This window comes from Callithrix jacchus, chromosome 7 (genome assembly GCF_049354715.1).
Source record: "Callithrix jacchus isolate 240 chromosome 7, calJac240_pri, whole genome shotgun sequence".
Lineage (NCBI taxonomy): Eukaryota > Metazoa > Chordata > Mammalia > Primates > Cebidae > Callithrix > Callithrix jacchus.
Window position 1 is genome coordinate 91,148,966 of NC_133508.1, and position 21,693 is coordinate 91,170,658.

Genomic DNA, 21,693 nt, shown 5'->3' on the forward strand with positions numbered 1-21,693 from the left:
CAGGGATTTCTGTTTCCCATTGGGAAATAAAGCGAGTGAGATGGCGAAATGTTGTATTATTTATGGGTATATTCTTCCTAATTTTTCCTTTCTGCAACTGGTATACACAGATTCAAGTTTTCCCAAAATAGACACTCACCCTATGTTTTTTCCTGAGAGCTTTTTTTTTTTTTTTTTTTGAGACGGTGTTTTGCTCTTGTTACCCAGACTGGAGTGCAATGGCGTGATCTCGGCTCACTGCAACCTCTGCCTTCTGGATTCAAGCAAGTCTCTTGCCTCAGCCTCCCGAGTAGCTGGGACTACAAGTGCGCAACACCAAGCCCAGCTAATTTTTTTATTTTTAGTAGAGATGGGGTTTCACCTTGTTGACCAGGATGGTCTCGATTTCTTAACCTCGCGATCCACCCGCCTCGGCCTCCCAAAGTGCTGGGATTATAGGCTTGAGCCACCGCACCCAGCCTTCTGAGAACTTTTTGAGTTTCAGGATTAAAGTTAGGTGCTGAGTTGGTTTTGTGTTGATGTTTGTGTTCTTGTGCAATGTAAGGGTCTTACTTCAGTCCTCTGCACGTGAATACCCAGGTTTCTCAACCTGGGTGCCTTTGGTGTGTTTCTGAGAAATGTGTTTATATAATTTTGGTCTGATTGTCTGGCTCCTTCATTTGGTCCATTTGGTTATCTTTCTGTGTTTATGTCACTAATGGATGGAAAGGGTGAGGGTAAGTTTTGTTTTGTTTGCTTTTTTCTTTCTCTGTAGATTCCACCTTAATTTGGTAAAAGAGTACCTACATTTACTTCGATTAACAATATTGTGAACACAGTACTAGTTGGGTGGTTCATCAGTTGATCGTCTATCTCAGTTGGAGTAAATGTTAGTGAAATGATAGAAATAACAAAGACATTTATCAAAAGAGGGCTCTCGTGCACAAATAAGTTCCAGTATAAAAAATTCAGTAGGCTGGGCACAGTGACTCACGCCTGTAATCCGAGCACCTTGGGAGGCCGAGGTAGGCAAATCACCTGAAGTTAGGAGTTTGAGACCAGCCTGGTCAACATGGTGAAACCCCATTTCTACTAAAAATACAAATATTAGCCGGGCGTGGTGGCACATACCTGTAATCCCAGCTATTCAAGAGCTGAGGTTGGAGGATAGCTTTAACCTGGGAGGCGGAGGTTGCAATGAGCTGAGATTGTGCCATTACACTCCAGCCTGGGGTACAGAGTGAGACCCCATCTCAAAAAAAAAAAAATAATAGTTCAGTAAACAAATGTCACTTAAACTATATAAGAGTTATAAAACAGTTAAAAATTCTCCCCAAAATTTTGGAAGGACATATAAGAGTGATATAAGATCATTAACTGGATTGAGACACATAGAATACTACAGACAAATAGGACATAGGGATATAAAAGTAAAAGGTGTATCAATGATAGAGTTGGTGAGAAAAAATAAACAGTTCAGTAATACGTGACTTACTAAGAAATTTGTGTAGGATTTGGCTGTTTTTCAACTGTGGGAAAATCCCAAAAGCCAGGTGCAGTGGTGCACAACTGTAGTCCCAACTACTCCAGAAGTTGAGGCAGGAAGATTCCTTGAGCCCAGGAATTCAAGGCTCTAGTGTGAAATATGGTGCCAGTGAATAGCCACTCTCTCACTTCAGCCTGGGCAACATAGCATGACCCTGTCTCTCAGAAAGATTACAACAATTATAAAACATTCATTTCAGCAGAAATGTAACTTTTTTGTGTCTCATTATATTAAAAATTCAGTCAGTGCACTTTAACTTATAATTTTGATGGTGTTTTTATGATCTTAACACCCAGGAAAGTAATATAGGCCCATGCTAAATGAGGCCTCAACCTTCTATCTTTACCTGGGTTCATGTTGCAGCACATCATAGAAGAAGAGCAAATCTAATGCTTTTTAGAAAGTGTTGCAGCAGATAAAAGAGAACAAATTAAGTGCATGTTCTAATACATAAATTGCAAACTAGCTAGCTGATTAAAAACATCAATATACCCTGGCACGGTGGCTCACACCTGTAATCCCAGCACTTTGGGAGGCCGAGGCGGGTGGATCACGAAGTCAAGAGATCGAGACCATCCTGGTTAACATGGTGAAACCCTGTCTCTACTAAAAATACAAAAAATTGGCTGGGCATGGTGGCGCGTGCCTGTAATCCCAGCTACTCAGGAGGCTGAGGCAGGAGAATTGCCTGAACCCAGGAGGTGGAGGTTGTGGTGAGCCGAGATCGCGCCATTGCACTCCAGCCTGGGTAACAAGAGCGAAACTCTGTCTCAAAAAAAAAAAAAAAATCAATATATTGCTTTGTGTTATTTCTCTGAGTATACCCATATCTATGTACCCATGAAATGTTGGTATGCCTCCACTGAGACTTGTTTTTTCTTCTTATTTATGTAAAATATAACATGCAATTTAGTGGCATCAAGTAAAGTGACAGAACATACGATATTTTGGTTTTCCATTTCTGAGTTACTTCACTTAGAAGAATGGCCTCCAGCTCCATCTAAGTTGCTGCAAAAGACATTATTTCATCCCTTTTTATGTCTGAGGAGTATCCCATGGTGTATGTACACCACAGTTCCTGTATGCACTCGTCAGTCGACGGGCACTTAGGTTGGTTCCATATTTTTGCAGTTGCAAATTGTGCTATAAACATGCATTTGCACGTGTCTTTGTGTCTTTTTTCATGTGACTTCTTCTTTTCCTTTGGGTAGATACCCTGTAGTGGGATTGCTGGATGAAATGGTAGTTCTACTTTTACTTCTTTGAGGACTGTCCATGCTGTTTTCCATACTGGTTATACTAATTTACATTCCCACCAGTCGTGTAAAAGTTCCCTCTTCACATTCAAGCTGACATTGGTTTTCAACTTTTTAATTGTGGCAGTTCTTGCAGGAGTAAGGTTGTATCTCATTGTGGTTTTCATTTGCATTTCCTTGATTAGTGATGTTAGTGCCCTTTAAATAGAGACTTCAGTAGTTTCCTTGTTTCATTCTCCATATGAGACCACAACAAGACAGCTAAATTTCTATTTATTTTTATTTTGACATGAAGTCTCACTCTTGCCCAGGCTGGAGTGCAGTGGCACGATCTTTGCTCATTGCAACCTCCGCCTTCTGGGTTCAAGCAGTTCTCCCGTCTCAGCCTCCCAAGTAGTTGGGACTACAGGTGTGTGCCACCATGCCCAGCTAATTTTTCCATTTTTAGTAGAGACAGGGTTTCACCATATTGGTCAGGCTGGTCTTCAACTCCTGATCTCAGGTGATCCACCCACCTCAGCCTCCCAAGGTACTGGGAATACAGGCGTGAGCCACTGCTCCCAGCCAAGGCCACAATAAGACATCTATGAACCCTCACCAGACACCAAATTTTTTGGTGAGTTGATGTTAAATTCCCAGCCTTCAGAACTCTAATAATGTCTATTGTTTATAACCCACCCAGTGTCTGACATTTAGTTTTAGCAGCCTAAATGGGCTAAAACGGTATGTGTGTAATTACCTTCTTAGCAATGTGTTTGCTCGAATCTGTAAGTTTTTGGTATGTTATGTTTTTTATTTCTTTTATATCAAGATAATTTCTGACTTCCCTTGTGATTTCTTTTTTGATACATTGGCTAGTTAAGAGGATGTTGTTTAATTTTTCTTTTCTTTTCTTTTTTTTTATTGAGACAGGGTCTCGCTCTGTCACCCAGGCTGGATGGCAGTGTTGCAATCTCTGCTCACTGCAGCCTCCCTCTGACTCCCAGTTTCAAGTGACTTTCATGCTTTAGCCTCCCGAGTAGCTGTGATTACAGGTGCCTGCCACCATGCCCAGCTAATTTTTATATTTTTATTACAAACAGGGTTTTACCATGTTGGCCAGACTGGTCCCGGACTCCCAACCTCAGGTGATCCACCCACCTTGGCTTCCCAAAGGGATTACAGGTGTGAGTTACGATATCTAATCTAATTTTTCAAACAATGGAAAAATTTGTGATTTTCTAAAAAGTTCTCCTGTTAATTAATTTAATGTGACTAGATATGATGCTTTGTATACTTTCTGTCTTTTAAAGTTGATTAATCCTTCTCTTCTGGGCTAATATATTGTCCATCCTTGAGAATGTTCCATGTGCACTTGAGAAAAATGTGTGCTCTTCTGCTGTTGGATGCAGTGTCCTGTGTATGTCTGCTAGGTCCAATTGGTTGATGGTGTTGTTTCGTTTATTTTCTTAATGATCTTCAGTCTAGTTTTCTACTCATTGTTAAAAGTGGCATATTAGGGCTGGGTGTGTTGGCTCATGCCTGTAATCCTAGCACTTTGGGAGGCCAAGGTGGGCAGATCACCTGAGGTCGGGAGGTCGAGACCAGGCTGGCCAACAAGGCGAAACCCTATCTCTACTAAAAATTAAAAAATTAGCCAGGCATGGTGGCAGGCACCTGTAATCCCAGCTACTTGGGAGGCTGAGGCAGGAGAATCACTTGTACCTGGGAGACAGAGGTTGCAGTGAGCCAAGATCATACCATTACATTCCAGCCTGGACAACAGAGTGAGACTCTGTCTCAAAAAAAAAAGTGGGATATTAAAGTCTCCAACTGTTTTTGTAGAACTGTATTTCTTCCTTGAATTTTGTCAGTTTACTTGATGCATTTTAGGGCTGGGACGTTTATGACATATATGTTTATGATTATTATGTTTTCTTGGTTAATTGGCCCTTCTATTAATATAATATCCTTATCTTTTGCAATTTTTTTGACATAAAGTTTATTTTGTTTGACATTAGTATAATAACCCAAGCTCTCTTTTGGTTACTATTTGTGGGGAATATATTTTCTATCCTTTAACTTTCAGTGTTTAAATTATTTGTAGAGATGGAGTCTCTTTATGTTTCCCAGACTGTTCTTGAACTTCTGGTCTCAAGCAATCCTTCTGCCTTAGCCTCCAAAAATGTCAGGATTACAGCCATGGGCCAGCACACCTAGCCCAGAAACGTTCCTAAAAGTCTGAAACAATAATGTAAATGCTATTAAAAAATATAAAAGATAAAAAGATAAACATGTACTATAGTATATGAAATGTCACCGTTCAGTCATGGTCACAACAGTGATTAAAATATACAACATTTCAGGCAAGTCTGAGAACTGAGAGGGACGTACAGGATTGGTTTGGAAGCCAGAATTCGGATTGTCAGAGCTGGGAAAGCAGAAGCAAGGCAAGAGTGTGCACAGGAGTGGGTCACACAGCAGCTCCGTGGTATGCCGTGTGTCCTCTTATACGGCAGGCCAGCTCTAGCCCAGCAGATGAGAATCACCTGATGGGTGGAAAGAGTGGATTCAGGTAAAATCTCAGACGGTGCATCATAACTGAGAGACTTAAAATGTTTGCCTTATGGGTCATAAAACTACTAAAAGTGACAATGCAGGGATAATAGAGTAGGTCAGTAAATATGGTAAGCCACCTGCCACCTCTCCAGAGCATCAACCATCCCACAGAAATACTGGGACAGCAGGATTTCACAAAGCTTGTGAGAGGAGCTCTCGGTCCAGGGTCCAGGGCATGATCTAGAGGACTCAGGTGTTCCAGGATCTCTATCCCCAGGGAACCAACTACGTTATTACCTCATATCTATCACTCCTCACTGTGGTGACTCTGGGCAAGTCACTCAAAATGTCTGAGTTTTAATTCACTGAATTGGAAAATATGGGTTGTAGCCCCTTCCCTGCCTGTCCCTTGGGGCTGACTTGGGGATCAGGGAAATCATAGATCTCTGTCATGAGGTGGAAATCATGTGGCCATGGAAACTGTGAAGTCACTTTCCTTCCTACCCTGTGCAGAGACATGTAAGCTCCCTCTCTGTATTCAACCACTACCAAGTATCTGGATTATTCTTCCCGACATTGATTGAACATTTTAGGGCATTTACAAAAACATGAGTCTTTTTTTTTTTTTTTTTTTTTTTGAGACAGAGTTTCGCTCTTGTTACCCAGGCTGGAGTGCAATGGCACGATCTCGGCTCACTGCAACCTCCGCCTCCTGGGTTCAGGCAATTCTCCTGCCTCAGTCTCCCGAGTAGCTGGGATTACAGGCACGCGCCACCATGCCCAGCTAATTTTTTGTATTTTTAGTAGAGACGGGGTTTCACCATGTTGACCAGGATGGTCTCGATCTCTTGACCTCATGATCCACCCGCCTCGGCCTCCCAAAGTGCTGGGATTACAGGCTTGAGCCACCGCGCCCGGCCTCTTTGTAAGAATTTTGGTAAAATTTACCGTTGAATTCATCTGAAGGTAGTGTTTTTTTTTTTTTTTCTTTTTTTCGAGAAGATACTAATTATTGATTCAATTTCTAAAATAAATATAAGCCAATTCAGATGATTTGTTTATCCCGAAAAGACTTTTAACCTTCTGAAACAGATCCAAAAAATTAGCTCATTTCATATAATGTATCCAAGTGTGAGCACAGTGTGTTCACAATATTTCTTTACTTTATTTTTTGATTCCACTCATCTTCAACTGATTATTAGTACATCGTGACTTCCCTCTTTTTCTTTGTGGTTAGACAAGGTAGAGGTTTATCAATGTTATTGATCTTTTCAAAGAACTCGTTTTTGGTTTTCTTGATTTTTCTCTGATGATGTCCTGTTTTTTATTCCATTAATTTCTGCAATCATTATCTACTTTTCCTCTATTTGACATTACATTGCTGTTTTTCTTTCATTGTTTAAGGTGGAAGCTAGATTATGAATTTGGATTTTTCTCATTCAGACGGCATCATGAATGTTACTCACTGAATATAACATCATTAAAATGCACAGTTAATAACTAAAATAATAAATACGTATACTTTACTACAATTTAAAAAGTACAACAGGATAGATGATAAATGTAGTAGCAGGATATGTAGATCCACAGAATTTAAATAATCCTGTAAGATTTCATAAAATGTTGGGATTTGCCTAGACATTCACGTGGGCAGCAGGTGTGATGAGATGCTCTCGCTGAGCCATACAGTGCCTTTCTTTATTAACCGGTTCTTAAGGTGACTATTTCACATTGATGAGGTTGCCCTAGCTAGAAAGCCAAGGCTTTTTCATTTCTTTCTGCCCCTCTCCTTTGCCTTCCTTCAACACCAAGGAGAGTGGTCCAGGAGCAGCTCAGTCCATGCTTGTCAGCAGCCCAGCTCCATACACTGCAGCTTCAGTCCACATTTCCCGAGCCTCCCTATGGGATTTCTCAGCAGCACCAGTGCACTGACTGTCTCTCTGTGTTCTCCTAGCTCCTGTTGAAGAGCCAGAGGAGTGTACAACTGAGACGCTTCAGGAGGAGACGTCACCTCACATAGTAAGATGCATTTCTTTGTCTTGAAGAGAAATGTCTTTTTCTGGGGCTTCTAGAATATCAAGTGAATATCATTTTTGACTGCCATTGTGAATCAGGCCTCAGCTGTCATGGACTCTAGCTACCAGTCACCGGGGTTTATAACTGACTGTGGCCTGATTGATGATGTCAGTCAAAAGATGACATCACTGACAAACTAGTAGTGAGCATATTTCTGTTTCTCAGTAGCACCATTTTCTTCCTGAAAAATAATTTTGTATTTGGCAGCCAACATGGACTTGCTAAATATCCCATGAAAACCCACTGCCTCGGTGGCTCGCACATGGAATCCCAGCACTTTGGGAGGCTGAGGCAGACAGGGCCAATAAAATGAAACCCCATCTGTACTATAAATACATTAGCCGGGCATGGTGGCCGGCGCCTGTGGTCACAGCTACTTGGAAGGCTGAGTGAGGCAGGAGAATTGCTTGAACCCAGGAAGCTGAGGTTGCAGTGAGCCGAGATCATGCCACTGCACTCCAGCCTGGACAGAGCAAGAGCCTCGTGCTAGACCTGAAGCGGGACATGATTTTGAGGATCAGAGGGGAGAAAATGAGGACATTTTGGACATTGTTAAAAGAGAATGTCAAGGTTTCAATGTTAGGGGTGGCAGTTCAGCATCATCACCATGGCTCAGGCAGAATATGAGACTTCTTCTGGGGAAGAGTGAGTAGGACTTTGTTTCCTCTCTTTCGAAAGCTTGGTGTCAACATCACCCCAAATGCCTCGAGAGAGGGGCTTCCTTCCTGGCCCATGTATTCTCCAGCTCTGTGTGATGATGGCAATGACACCAGCAGAAATTGCTGAGAGGGGCGGAACCGGAATCAGGTCCCCATTATTCTGACACAGAGCAGATAGGACACGAGTCAGTAGGAGTGGATCTCAGGGTCAGGCCAGACACAGAGAGGTCCCAGGCCTGATCTTCTTGGGGCTGAGACAGGTAAGTTTTTATTTTTCACCTCTTCTGGAAGTGTCCTGCGGAATGTTTCTTTAGTAGATCCTGGTGGCCAAGGGTCTTCTGGCCCAGAAATGCTTTTCAACTGGACAGAGTTCCCAGCTCTTGGCTTGGGCAGCTGCAGCACTCCCAAGTAGCAGGGCAGGTGGGGAGGGACATGAGTTCCAGTACAGGGTCATCTCAGCAAAGGGCTAGGGACTGATCCCAGAGTCCAGGTCATCCTTTCAACTCTTTGGATCCATAACATCTCAGTTTCCACTTATATTGGAGATGGTTTAAAATCGTCCATCTCTTAAGTTTGAGTATTCCCGCAGGTAAATAGAGGAACCCTGGCTGTGGGTGTTAACTAGCAGGGCAGTGACTGTGTCTTCCTCATTTGTCCTTACCCCAGAGCTCAGTCCTGGGAAGGATATGTTAGGCTCCATGGATGTTTTAATGAACACACCCCCTTGGATGAGCTCTAGGTCACCCCTGGGCTGGGGTCTAGTGCAGGTGTGGAAAGGTGTTCTTCTCAGCCTGTCCAGCCTGTTGAGCCCCACACTCATCCTGGAGCCTGCCCAGCTTCGGAGTCAGGGTTCCTGGAGATGAGGGCGAGCTCCTGAGGACAGTGAGATGCCCCCACCCTTCTGCTCCTTCTGCTCTGATCTATTCTAGACAGGGTGTGCAGGGCCACTCTCTTCTGCTGGGTGCAAGCTCATCCCTGCTGGAATCCCTCTGGACCTGGATGTTGTCCTCACTGTCCTATCCCCAGCCCCACACAGTGACTGGCCCTTGTGCAGATGCCCAGGAAGTAACCGTAAATGTGTGGTAGGATCAGAGCAGCAAACAATTCTGCAAGAAACATCAGGAGAGGAGAGTCAGGTCTTCCTCATGTCTGGATCTCTTGAGCTGTCCCATCTAGTGTGCTTCTCAGTCATATACATGCCTCTTTATAGTTAAATAAACTTAAATATATACAATGAAATATTCAAAACATCACAACAGCCACCATGCAGTTGCCCAGCAGCCATACAGCAGAGAGCATTTCCATCCCCACAGAATGCTGTCTTGCATGTCTGCTGTGAGCCTGGCCCAGGGTCTGACTGTTGGACTCATCTCACTGAAAGCGTGCACATTAAAGTTGGGATCTCAGGGTTGTGAGATTGGAGGTGCGACCTATCATGGGCCAGTGGAAGGAAAAATGGAAAGGTGATTCCTTCAGCTCCTCTTTCTCACTTGAAGGCTGGAAAGTGTGAGCAATGCCTTGTTGAAGACCTCTGGCTCCACAGAGCCTGGAGGGAATCTGAGAACACTGAGGAAAGCTCAGGGTGACCTCGTGTAATCCAGTGTGACCTCACCTGGAGTAGGAGGGTGGGTGAGTCACTCTCTGAAATAACTTCTTGCTGAGATTTGTGTCTCTAAAGATTGGCCAGTGGATACCATCCATGAGGGAGGCTGCTAAAGGACAATTTCTGCAGGTAGAAAATGATATTCTAGGCTGGGTGCAGTGGCTCACGCCTGTAATCCTAACACTTTGGGAGGCTGAGGTGGTCGGATCACGAGGTCAAGAGATCAAGACAATCCTGGCCAACATAGTGAAACTCCGTCTCTACTAAAAATTAGCATGCGCCTGTAGTCCCAGCTACTTGGGAGGCTGCGGCAGGAGAATTGCTTGAAACCAGGAGGCAGATGTTGCAGGGAGCCGAGATCCCGCCACTGCGCTCCAGCCTGGTGCCTGGTGACAGAGCAAGACTCTGTCTCAAACAAACAAACAAACAAACAAAAAAGGAAAATGATAACCCTAAGAGTATTTCTGGGAGCAGTTGGGTTACACCTGTTGCTTTGGAACCTAGGAAGGGGGCTGTGAAGCCAGAACAAAAAAAAATAATAATAATAACTGTAGAGGTCTGACTTGTTCCTCTTGGATTTTAATAAGATAGAGATGAGAGGATGTGTGTCCATGGGCTCTGTGGGCTGCGTTTGTAACCATCGTTTCTTGCTCTGGTATTTAATGATTACTTTTCCCAGGAGACCAGTTTTTCCTGCCTATGTCACAGCAGACATCTAAGGCTTGCTTTTTGATTGGTTAATATCTTTTGGGAGTTGGGAATGCGAGAGTATTATTAGGCCTTGGCATTGTCTAAGATGAAAGATATCTGGTGCGACTCCCTCACAGTGCTATTTGAACATCGTTGTTCCTCTGAGATGGTCTCAGAATTTTCAGTCCCACACTCCATATGCCACATGCAGCAAAGCTCCCTGAGTTACTCACAGTCTCCAGCCACCAGGGTACTGGCTTTTACTCTGTGTCCCTTCAGCTCCTGAGGACAGTGAGACATTTACTTTGATGGATTATTATGAGGTAAGAACCCCTTTTTTTAATCCTCTAAAGAATGCCCTGTCACGTGGGGATCGGGGACGGAGAGCATCTGGATAAATAGCTAATGGATGCGGGGCTTAAACCTGGGTGATGGGTCGATACATGCAGCAAAGCACCATAGCACATGTTTACCTGTGTAATAAACCTGCACAGTCCTGCACATGCATCCTGGAACTTAAACTTCAAAAGAAAACAAAATGTAAAAAGAATTATTTCTTTTCTGATTTCTTTCCTTCTGTTAATTGTGATAATGTGAGAAGGCACATTATGTACAACGTGTCTTAACCTCTTTGTAGGGGTGGAATTCAGTGGGAGTGTCTTCCCATCGGATATGTAATATATTAGAATGTTTTTAAAAGACAGCATCCATTATCAACTGTAATGCAGAGGAATTTTTCTCAACACCAGTTTTCCTCTTTGGTTTAGGCATTGTGTATTTGCCAGTGTCAATCAACTTCGTAGATAAATTCTGTGGGAAAAGGTCTTGTCTTTTCCACAGGTGTCCTCTATACTAGCATGTTTGATTCTTGGCCTTTGACTCAACCATTGTCTTACAACTAGTTTTCTGAAGTCATCAAGAGACAACAGATGTTGGGGGTGGGGGGGGAATGCAGAATAATTAATCTGATTCTCATAGTCTTTTGTCTAATTGCAGAGTTTGTCAGTTTCTGGTATGGTATGTACCCTGAAGTAGCTCACCTGCTGAGGAACAAACTTGCTGGTTTTTATATATAGAAACCTGATACTGGGTTCCGGTTAAAGAACATTGGGGGTCTAGTGAGAGCAAGTAATTTTGCAAGTGTATAACTCTGATCAGAGGGGCTGTATGAATGCATGTGAACCCCAAGGACCAGCCAGGGGATGTTGTGTGAGCTGACGTGGCTTCAGCTGGAGGAAGAGGAGTGGGTGAGTCACTCTTTCTAATGACTTGTCCTGATGTTTTTGCTTCTAAGGGCTGGTTTCGGGTGAGGGTCTTCACATTCAGTGAAGACGACCCCCAAGGTAGGGAACTACTTTCCAGGTAGGACCTAATGAAAAAGTGTTCTTAAGAGCCTTCAGGTTATCCCCGCTGCTTGAGGGGCTGAAGAAGGGGGTATGAAATCAGAAAGAAAATGAAAATGTGTGTGAGGTTTGTTCTTTTCAAAGTTTGTTGTCATAAAGGTAGGAACTGTGTCTCTGGGCTATGAGGGTGCTGTGTTCATTAGAGATGATCTTTGCAGTACACCTGCTCTTTTCTGCCCAGTGAAGCATCAAAACCTTTGGTTTGGATTAATCAGCACTCCTTGAGATTATGCACAAGGGATGTAGGGCTGAGCATCGGGTGTCATACGTAATGAAAGGAAGGAATCTGTCGGAACATCTGTCTCACAGGCATTTACTTTAACCTAGAGAAAAAGTTCTGCTGTGTGCCAGGGGGAAATTGATAATCACCCTCTGAACTTTTAAGACTTGTTATAGCACATTTATGTTTCTGTCCTCTCTGTGGGTTTAAAGGGATCTCCCAGGGGTGGATGGCAGAGTGAATATTCACTCTGGGCTCACTGGTACGTCTCCAGTCTTCTGGGCAGGCAGAGAAGGAGTCTGACCTTGAGCACATTTGTAGCCTCCACTTCCCATTTCTACCACAGATTCTGAGATGAGGCTTCTTTCTCTCCAGTTCTCTAATTTTTGGGGAAACCAAGAGTTCCTTCCCACAGAAGATGGCATTACACTATTTCCTGTCTTTAAAAATTAGGCTTCCGTTGTTCTCTAAGTTGATATTTATAAGTTAAGTTCTGGACCTTTTATTCACAGATTGCTAAAAGTTGTACAGGAAACTCCATAGGATAAAATGTGCTGATAGCACATAATTCTGTCCATGCTAAGAACACATAATTCTGTCCATCCTCATTTTACATAGTAAGATGCAAAACCAAGTGGGCATCCTCTGTCCAGTCTGGGGCACTTCATTAAAGAAGTGAGTTTGTTGCTGTCTGTCATTTGCTTTTCTTCATGAGACCTTTGAACCACCTAAATATTGCCAGCACCCTCTTTTGGGACCCTGACATCTGAGAGGGTGAGATGGCACAAGTGCAGACATCCCTGGTTCCTTCCTGAAATTTCCCTCCTCCTTTAATCATCTTCCTTAAGGGACCTGCTCTGACTGCTAATGACTTGTTTAGACCTCTCCAGGTTTGGACTGTCATACATAGAATAAGTCAATATGTGTTTCTCGGTGTCTGGCTTTTTCGCTCACATTATAATTTGAAATTCATTCATGTTTGTAAGTGTAACTATAATTCTTCTATATCCTTGTCGCATACCATTCCACTGTAGTCACGTATTACAGTTTATTCACTCCACTGTTGATTGACATAGAATTTTCTTCTTTTGTTTTTAAATAATTATGGCTGTGAGAAGTAATGTTGCTTTGAGTATTTTTGTCAATGGTTTTGGAATAATACTGCACTCATTTCTGTGAAGTAGATTGTTAGAAGGAAACATATCTTCTATTGTCACGAATAGTGCCAAATACTTTTCAAAATGGTGATGCTAATTCATGCTCCTGTAGCAGCACATGTGAGGAGACATTTCTCCAAATCCTTGTGAACTCTTAGTTTTATCTCTCCCTAAAAATTTCATCACTGTGGTTAGTCTTTCATTTGTATAGCATCTTACTTACAATTTTTAACCAAAAATTTTGTTTTAATCTAATGATGCAGGCCAGTAAGTTTGTGTACGCCCGCCTGACCCGAGCCATGTAAGTAATCATTGATCAAAATGTCTCTATGCCACATGACTGTACTTGATAGCAGCTGCTTAAGTTATTAAAATGAAAAGGATAACTGATACACATTTGAGTTTTGGATACTACGTGGTCACTTCTCTATGTTGCCTCCTTGAAGCATCACAGTCACTTTGAGGCATAGTTAGTTTGGTTCTACTCATTATACAGATGAGGAATGTGAGTCTCAGTTAAGTAAATTATTCATGAGACACGCCCACAGCTGGATCTCTCTAACGCCAAAGGCTAATCTATAACATGCTGCACTGCCTGTAATGGCAAATTAGACTTGCCGTAAAGTGAAGTTTGCTTCCGCAGCTGGGCGTGTGAGCTTAGTGGGGTTGCTGTGACCCATTGCTTTATGGGTTTGAGATTGGTGTTGCAGAAACCCAGATGGAGAAGCTCTTGGCTGAGGGAGTGAAAAATGACTGAAAGAATAGATGAGTGCGTTTGAAGGATCACGCTTCCATAGAGCATGTCGTTGAGCCTCTTGGAATAAGAACAGATAAAATCAAACAGAGTCACCCTGTCTTCAGGTGTACCATTCAGTAAGCATCAGCACGCTATGAAGTGTGCTCCCTGTTGTGTTGCGGGGACATAAAATCTATCCCAGGCCTCTGTGGCCGCCCATTCTGTCCTGTTTAATGAAGCTCTGTTCTGTTCATTGGTCTACATCTCTGTTTCGGTATTAGTACCATGCCGTTTTGATTACTGTAGCAGTTGACTAAGTTTCTGATCAGGTTTTCAGTATTCATTGAGAGAAGCAGAACTTCGTGCACAGAATCCACAGCACGCCGTGCCCTCGTACAGCTTTGTTTCTGTGTTGCAGGTAGTGCCGGTGTTCCATCTGAAGTGTGACTCTGGTAAGTATTCTGGAATTATTGTCAAGAAAAAAAAGTTGGTTTCACTGTGCAGTGCCACCCTGATTCTGGGATTGTGATAGGAATAAGCATAGTGAAAGTGTTTTCTGGCCAGGTGCGGTGGCTCATGCCTATAATCCCAGCACTTTGGGAGGCTGAGGCGGGTGGATCACGAGGTCAAGAGCTCGAGACCATCCTGGTCAACAAGGTGAAACCCCGTCTCTACTTAAAAATACAAAAATTAGCTGGGCATGGTGGTGCATGCCTATAGTCCCAGCTACTCGGGAGGCTGAGGCAAGAGAATTGCTTGAACCCAGGAGGTGGAGGTTGCGGTGAGCCGAGATCGTGCCATTGCACTTCAGTCTGGGTAACAACAGTGAAACTCTGTCTCAAAAAAAACTGAGTTCCCCAGGGAAAAATCATGGCCAAATTTTGAGGTAGCAGCTGTGCTCCCTTCTGGGTTGCACTGAGTTGGGTCCTTGAGGATTGGCAATGTCTTGTGTGAGGCTGCATCATGTGATGTGAATGTGTGTGCTTCTGTGCAGGCGAGGCTGTGTGTTTTCTCAGGAGAGATTTCCCATTTACACAGCCCAGTCGCCAGTGTCCACTTCTAAAAAATAAGATCCAGCCCCACTCTACTCTGTCTGTACAGTGACTCCTCCATCCTCACCAGAGCCATCCCTGGGTCTGGTTTATTATCCTCGCTGCTCAGGTGGAGAACCTGAAGGGCCAAGGGGTGGCCCCAGCTCCCGAGTTCCTGAATGAAAAAGTGAAAACACAAACCCAGTGGTGTGGACCTGTGCTGACACTGGCAACTACTGGCATGCTTTTTATCACGGGGTGTTCGCCACCACGCAGGGAGTCCAGCATTTGTGTATAAGCCCTATAGAGGTCCCAGACACTGCCTGCCCATCGTTATAAAGTGGCCTCCGTGGTCACACGACCCAGGGCAGTTACAGGCACATCTCCCCACAGACCAGCGGAGTCATCAGTCTGAAAAGCACAAAGATCCCCAGGTTTTTGGGTCAGCTCACAGATTCTTTTTTGTTTGGGGAACCTGTGCAGGATGAGCAGGTTCGGTACATACGTAAACGTGTGTCATGAGGATTTGTTATACAGGTTATTTCATCATCCACGTATTCAGCCTCATATCAGTTATTTTCCTGATCCTCCCACCGTCCACCCTCCAGTAGGCACCAAGCTCACAAATTCTAAGAGGAGTGGGGGACCACACAGGCCAGTGCGGCCCACTTCAGTTGTCAAGTTAATTTGCCCAGAAGCTGGCCAAAGCACATAAGGATCCGTGATGTCTTTTAGTAGATGTAGTAATACCTTCCCAAGCCCTAAAATGCTCAAACCCGGCCAGCTGAAAATGGTGAGGAGAGGGACAGGTAGGAACTCTGTGCAGCACTTGGTTGGTAGCCTGATTTCCACCCCCTCGTGGCAACTCTCTTGTGCATGCGGGTTAAAGACCCTCAGCCTCAACCCAAGCCTCCCCCATGAGGAGACTCACTATTGGCTGACTATGCAGTGTATGGCCACCAGCCCAAGTGAAACAAAACGTTGCTTTAAAACAAGTTATGTATTCATAATATCCACTCATTGTTTTGTAATCTCTGCTCTCTCTGTGGTTATGTCTTTCTATTAATTTCTGATATTAATTTTGTGATTTCCCTTTTTTCTTGATAAATCTCAGTAATGACTTGTGTATTAGACTTTTCTTGAAAACAACTGTTGGCTTTCATCCACTGCTGGGACTTCGTCCACAGCTGGGGCATCATCCGCTGCCGGGACTTCTTCCACGGCCGGGGCATCATCCGCTGCCGGGACTTCCACGGCTGGGGCATCCGCTGCTGGGATTTCATCCATGGCTGGGGCATTATCCACTGCTGGGTCTTCATCCATGGCTGTTTTGCTCAATCTGTATCTGAGCCACAGATCCAGATTATTAAACAATAATTTGAGGTCCACTTTTACAGTTTTTGTTTGTTTCAAAAGTTATTTGTTAATAATTGAATGAAATAACTAAACCAAAATTTTCCCCTTTTAATTATTTCTATTTCTATATAGAAAGAGTTGTTTTAAGAAAACAGATGCCTCTGTCTGTGTTTGTGAACAGGAGTGTTGGATCTAAAGCCTTTTTCTGGTGGCTCTGCAGGAAGATTGCCCACCTCACCCTTGCTTTCTGCGGGTTCTAGAAGCTTTCATTTAAAGGAGCATCTCTCCCCACTCTGCCTCATCCGACACCAGCTCTCCTGTACCTACTGGCTTTCTAAACGCTTTCTTCCACCTCCACCTCATTGAATTCAAGACTCTGGAAAATAGCCAAAAATTATAAAAAGATGGGAGTGGGAGTGATCTGGAAATCCCCTATAATATTTTTAAAGGAATCTACTGGAAACTATTTATGTTTTAAATAAAGCAGCCATCCCTTACTTAGCCCTAGAATATCAAGCCATTCATTTTTTTAACAGAACTTTGAGATATAATCAAATGTTTTTAATATGAACATGTGCATGTGTATATATAAAACTATATACACGTGTGTGTATGTATATATACACATGGTTGTATATGCACATACACATATATATGCATATATACGTATATATATATATATGTTTTAGGACACAAAAATACTGATCTTGAGAAAAAAGCATTCGTCTACATAAATATTGAAGCTATCTGACATAGCGAAAGTCCCCTTTAAGAAAATGCCTTACAAGCACAGTGACAGAAAATGCCCATAGCATGTATATGTGAAGAATGTGTTACGTTGGCCCCAGCTGTCAGCATTGCCAGTGTTGCTGCTGTCCTCAGTGCAGACAGCTGTGGCATTTGTTCAGAAGTGACATTTGTTCAGAACCTTTGAATGCTGAGGGTGGCTGAGCTAGCCCTGCCCGGGCCACAGACCCTAAATTGGACAGAGGGGAGGGACTGTGGGTCAGAATCAGCATAGTGAGGAGGGCGGGTGTGTGGAGCAGAGCCGACTGTGGATTCCCGTCCCCAGGTAAGGTGCCCCCTCCTCTGTACAGCAAATGAGGAGGGTAAAGACAGGAGCCCTGGGGATGGTTCAGATGCCACTCCGCTTCCTGACACTCTGCTGTGGAGCCTCAGCTTTCTGAAGCTGCCTTACATCTCACAAAGCCTTCACAGGAGCAGAGCCGCTGCATTTAAGTAAGAGCTGCGACCTGCCTGTTCCTGGGCCCCTCTGCCCTGAGTTCTCACAGCTGACCCAGTGGGATGAAGGTGTGTCCTAGCAGTCAGTGTTGCCACCCAAATCTAACCAGGGGGCTCCCTGATGACCAAACTCCCATGGAGGCTCTGAGTCATTTTCCAGCTGGGAGAGGCCATCTCAGGAGTGTCCCTTACTGTCCCACACTGCCCTCAGACCCCAAAGCCTTCCTGCCTGACACACCAGGGAATCTCAGGTGGAGAGCCTTGGCTGTCCTGATCCTCCTTTCTGAAGCTGCTCACGATGTTAGAGAGGGGCGAGGGCAGCCAGGAATCCTAAATAAAGGGGGCGTGGGTTGAAGGGAGTTCACTTGTTCCTGCCAGCTCTGCCAGCACAGCATGTGTGGTACTTTCTATCTGTCGGTGATTCCTGGGACCCAGAAGCACAGAGTTTACTCACACTATTAACACTCATCATCAGCCACCTAAAGGCCTCTCTTTCATATGTTTCCTTATCACCATTTCGACTCATGTTTTCCTCCATCTCTTGGTCACCAACTCAAGTGTAAATCATGCGGTTCCACTCCAACTTCCAAATTATCTCTACAGATATTTAAAGAATTCATAGTGTGTTTCCATTTCTTAAGTAAATAATTTTTCCTCTTTAGGCCTCATCTGGTTTATTTTTTATTTTTTCTAAGATTTAAACTCAGACCTAAACATTTAGTTTCATCCATGTGTGCATATGAACCATTTTTGTTACTTCCAACAGGTCAGCACTGTGTAAACTACATTTTAATTTAAACCCTGCGCTGAGCAGCCAGGTTGCTGCTGATACCACGTGACCAATGATGACTTCCTCCTGTGCATTTCCCTCCATCTGTGAACCACAGTGGACAGCCGCATGGAGGGTGCACACTTAATATTACAATGTGCTGAGGGACATCCAGACGGATGGCTGAGCTTGTAAATATCCCAGTTGTGAGTAAGAGCTTCTGAAGCTCCACAGCCTAACTGAAAATTTATTTTTTTTGAGGCGGAGTTTCGCTCCTGTTACCCAGGCTGGAGTGCAATGGCGCTCACCGCAACCTCTGCCTCCTGGGTTCAGGCAATTCTCCTGCCTCAGCCTCCTGAGTAGCTGGGATTACAGGCATGCGCCACCATGCCCAGCTAATTTTTTGTATTTTTAGTAGAGACGGGGTTTCACTATGTTGACCAGGATGGTCTCGATCTCTTGACCTCGTGATCCACCCGCCTCGGCCTCCCAAAGTGCTGGGATTATAGGCGTGAGCCACCGCGCCCGGCCCGAACTCACTCTTTTTTATGGATGCACAGTATTCCATGGTGTATGTGTGCCACATTTTGGTTTTGTAAAGGAATGACTGGGGTTTTGATATGGATATAAATGTGGTGGGATGACGACAGGATCCCTACTCTTTAGGGTGCTGCTGGGGAGAGTGGTGAGAAGAGACAGAGCCCTTAGGTTAGAGGAATGGACATTTGGTTAGAAATAGGACCTGGGTGGTCCTCAGGGACAGTCCTGGGGTGGGGTCCCCAGGCTGTAGCTGTGGAAGCTTCCCTCTAAGAGAAGGGACTCTGTGCATTGTCCCTGCAGGGCTCGGGATAAAATATGAGTCTGAAGATGCTGACCTTTGGTTTGGAAGAAATGAACAGGAAGAAAGGTCCATTCTGTGCTGGGGCAGCCACTGTTCATCCTCAGCCAGGCTTTAGTCCAGCTGCACAGACAATGGCTCAGACCAGTAGTAAGTCAGGTGGGACTGAGTTCATCAAGCCACTGACACTCCAGCCCAGGTGCCCCTTATCATTTAAAGGGTATTAGTTACTCACCCAGGGTTGGTCAAGTGGAAGAAAGTGAAGCAGTCATGTGACAGTTTAGAATGTTGCTAATACAGTTAGGTGTCATCCAGTGGCGTGTGACTCACATCTGCAGGCCATCTCCTGGCTGCCATATGATATTGTCAACTTTAAATAACAGGTTTCGGGAAAAATGGTTAAAAGTGGAGTTTATTTGAGCACAAACCTTGCCAACAGCCATCAGGAACACAGATTCCAAAGAGTGGAATTCTTGGGGCTCATTTATATATATAAGGTTTGGGAAGCTTAGCAGGGTTTCAACGTACTCCCCACAAGGCTAGCACACAGTTACAGTAATCTCATTCGTCAACGCAGTATTCTTTGTGAGAAAGGCATATTTAACATTCCACAATGAAGATGTAAAAGGTGTGGGGTCTCTTACACCATCTAGTCTGAGTTAGATACAGGACAATAAAGGACGCAGCTAATCCATGACCCAGATCAGCGACTAGAAGGGGAGGCCTGGTCTGTGGTTTCTCCTGGCCAGTTACAGAACATGGAGAATGAGAAAGAGAGACTTCACGATCTAGGAAGCTGAAGCTGTAACTTCCACTATACAGCTCAGACCACAGTCACAGCTCTCTCAAGGCTCAAGTGTCTGGGGGATCCCAACAGCGTTTACATTTTATCTACTTTCACAATAGCACGTTACACAGCGGCATAATGTGTCTCAGGTCTGTGTCCCTGGTTTTGGCTATTTGTGATGTCACATGTTACACAGTGTCACAATTGAGTCTGGCTCTTGTGAGTGATTTGCCAGTCCTGACCACAGGCAATAACAAAGGCTTTCCTTGGCAGGGCTGATGGGAGAAACCCCCTCCCACACCAGGCGTGGTGCACGGCCAGTACATGGGCAGGCCCTGGCCGAGGGTAAAAGCCACATGCGTGGCCTGCAGGATGGTCTCTAGGCTTGTTGACTGAGTGGCCACGCAACAGTGGCTGCCTTTTAATAGATCTTACGTAATGAGCTGAGCAAGGTCCCCAGGTGAGGTGTGAGCTGCCGAGAATACATGAGCAAGCGAATCAGAATTGGAGTATCGGTGCCTCCTCTTTGTTCACTAGAGGTTTCTCTCTAGCGAGCTCAGAGATTGCTTGCTCATCAACCTCCATGGTCCTGTGGCGGCTGATTTTATGTCGGCCATTCTGGCTGGCCACGGTGTGCCTGGATTGCACAGTTCCATGTGTGTCCGTGAGGGCATTTCCAGGTGCATTTAGCATGTAAGACAGTGGGCAAGGCACACGGCCTCCCCAATGTGACAGGCATCACCCAATCCACTGAGGGACTGAGTGGAACAAAGGCTGGGGAAGAACTCACTTCCCTTTTCCCCGCGTCACTACTGGAGCTGGACATCTCATTTTCCCATGCCCTCAGACTGCCATTTCCACATCCACCCCTCTGGTTCTCAGGCCTGGGGAGGGAGTTGTAAATGTGCCAGATGGACAGACACCAGTCAGAGCAACACAGGCCTCAGGAGGGGTCTAGGGCCTCCAGGCCTCTGGTCATGCCCAGGAAACAGCAAGGGAGATAGGGACGTTTATTTGTATTTATTATTTTTTTGAGACAGTTTTGCTCATCACCCAGGCTGGAGTGCAATGGCATGATCTCTGCTCACTGCAACCTCTGCCCCCTGAATTCAAGCAATTCTGCCTCAGCCTCCTGAGTAGCTGGGATTACAGGTGCACACTGCCATGCCTGGCTAATTTTTGTATTTTTAGCAGAGACAGGTTTTTTTTAGACATTCTTACTCTGTCGCCAGGCTGGAGTGCAGTAAAGATGGGGTTTCACCATGCTGACCAGGATGGTCTTGATCTCTTGACCTCATGATCCACCTGCCTTGGCCTCCCAAAGTGCTGGGATTACAGGCGTGAGCCGCCACATCTGGCCGGGTTTCACCATGTTGGCCAGGCTGGTCTCAAACTCCTAACCTCAGGGGATCCACCTGTCTTGGCCTCCCAAGTGGTGGGATTACAGGCATGAGCCACTGTGCCTGGCCGGGTTTTACCATGTTGGCCCAGCTCATCTCAAACTCCTAAACTCAGGGCATCCACCCGACTCAGCCTCCCAAGTGCTGGGATTACAGGCATGAGCCGCCACACGGGGCCAAGACGGGGATCTTCCCCCCCGACCCCCACACCCTACCTCTGAGATGGGGATCTTTACATGTGTATTTCTTCCATGGCCTGGGAGAGAGAGAACCTCACTGTGGGCAGATCATTGATCTCTTTGGGGATACCCTGGTGTCACAGCCAGTCCCACAGAGTCCTCCAGCCTTGTCTGAATCTTCCATCGTGGTCTTTCTCTGCCTACACAGTAGGGCATTTCCCTTGGCCC

The 21,693-nt window shown here is 44.8% G+C and overlaps 1 protein-coding gene across 1 annotated transcript in view; it reads left to right on the forward strand.

Annotated features, from left to right (window-relative positions):
- The window catches only part of LOC108590531 (uncharacterized), a 30,170-nt gene extending 13,413 nt beyond the window's left edge, over positions 1–16,757 (forward strand). The window contains exons 7-13 of the mRNA XM_078333118.1: positions 3,864–3,945; positions 5,127–5,335; positions 7,274–7,338; positions 8,074–10,670; positions 13,391–13,428; positions 14,282–14,315; positions 16,009–16,757. The gene's annotated coding sequence lies outside the window, so the exon portion shown is untranslated. The remainder of the gene's footprint in view (positions 1–3,863; positions 3,946–5,126; positions 5,336–7,273; positions 7,339–8,073; positions 10,671–13,390; positions 13,429–14,281; positions 14,316–16,008) is intronic.
- Positions 16,758–21,693: the final 4,936 nt, after the last annotated feature.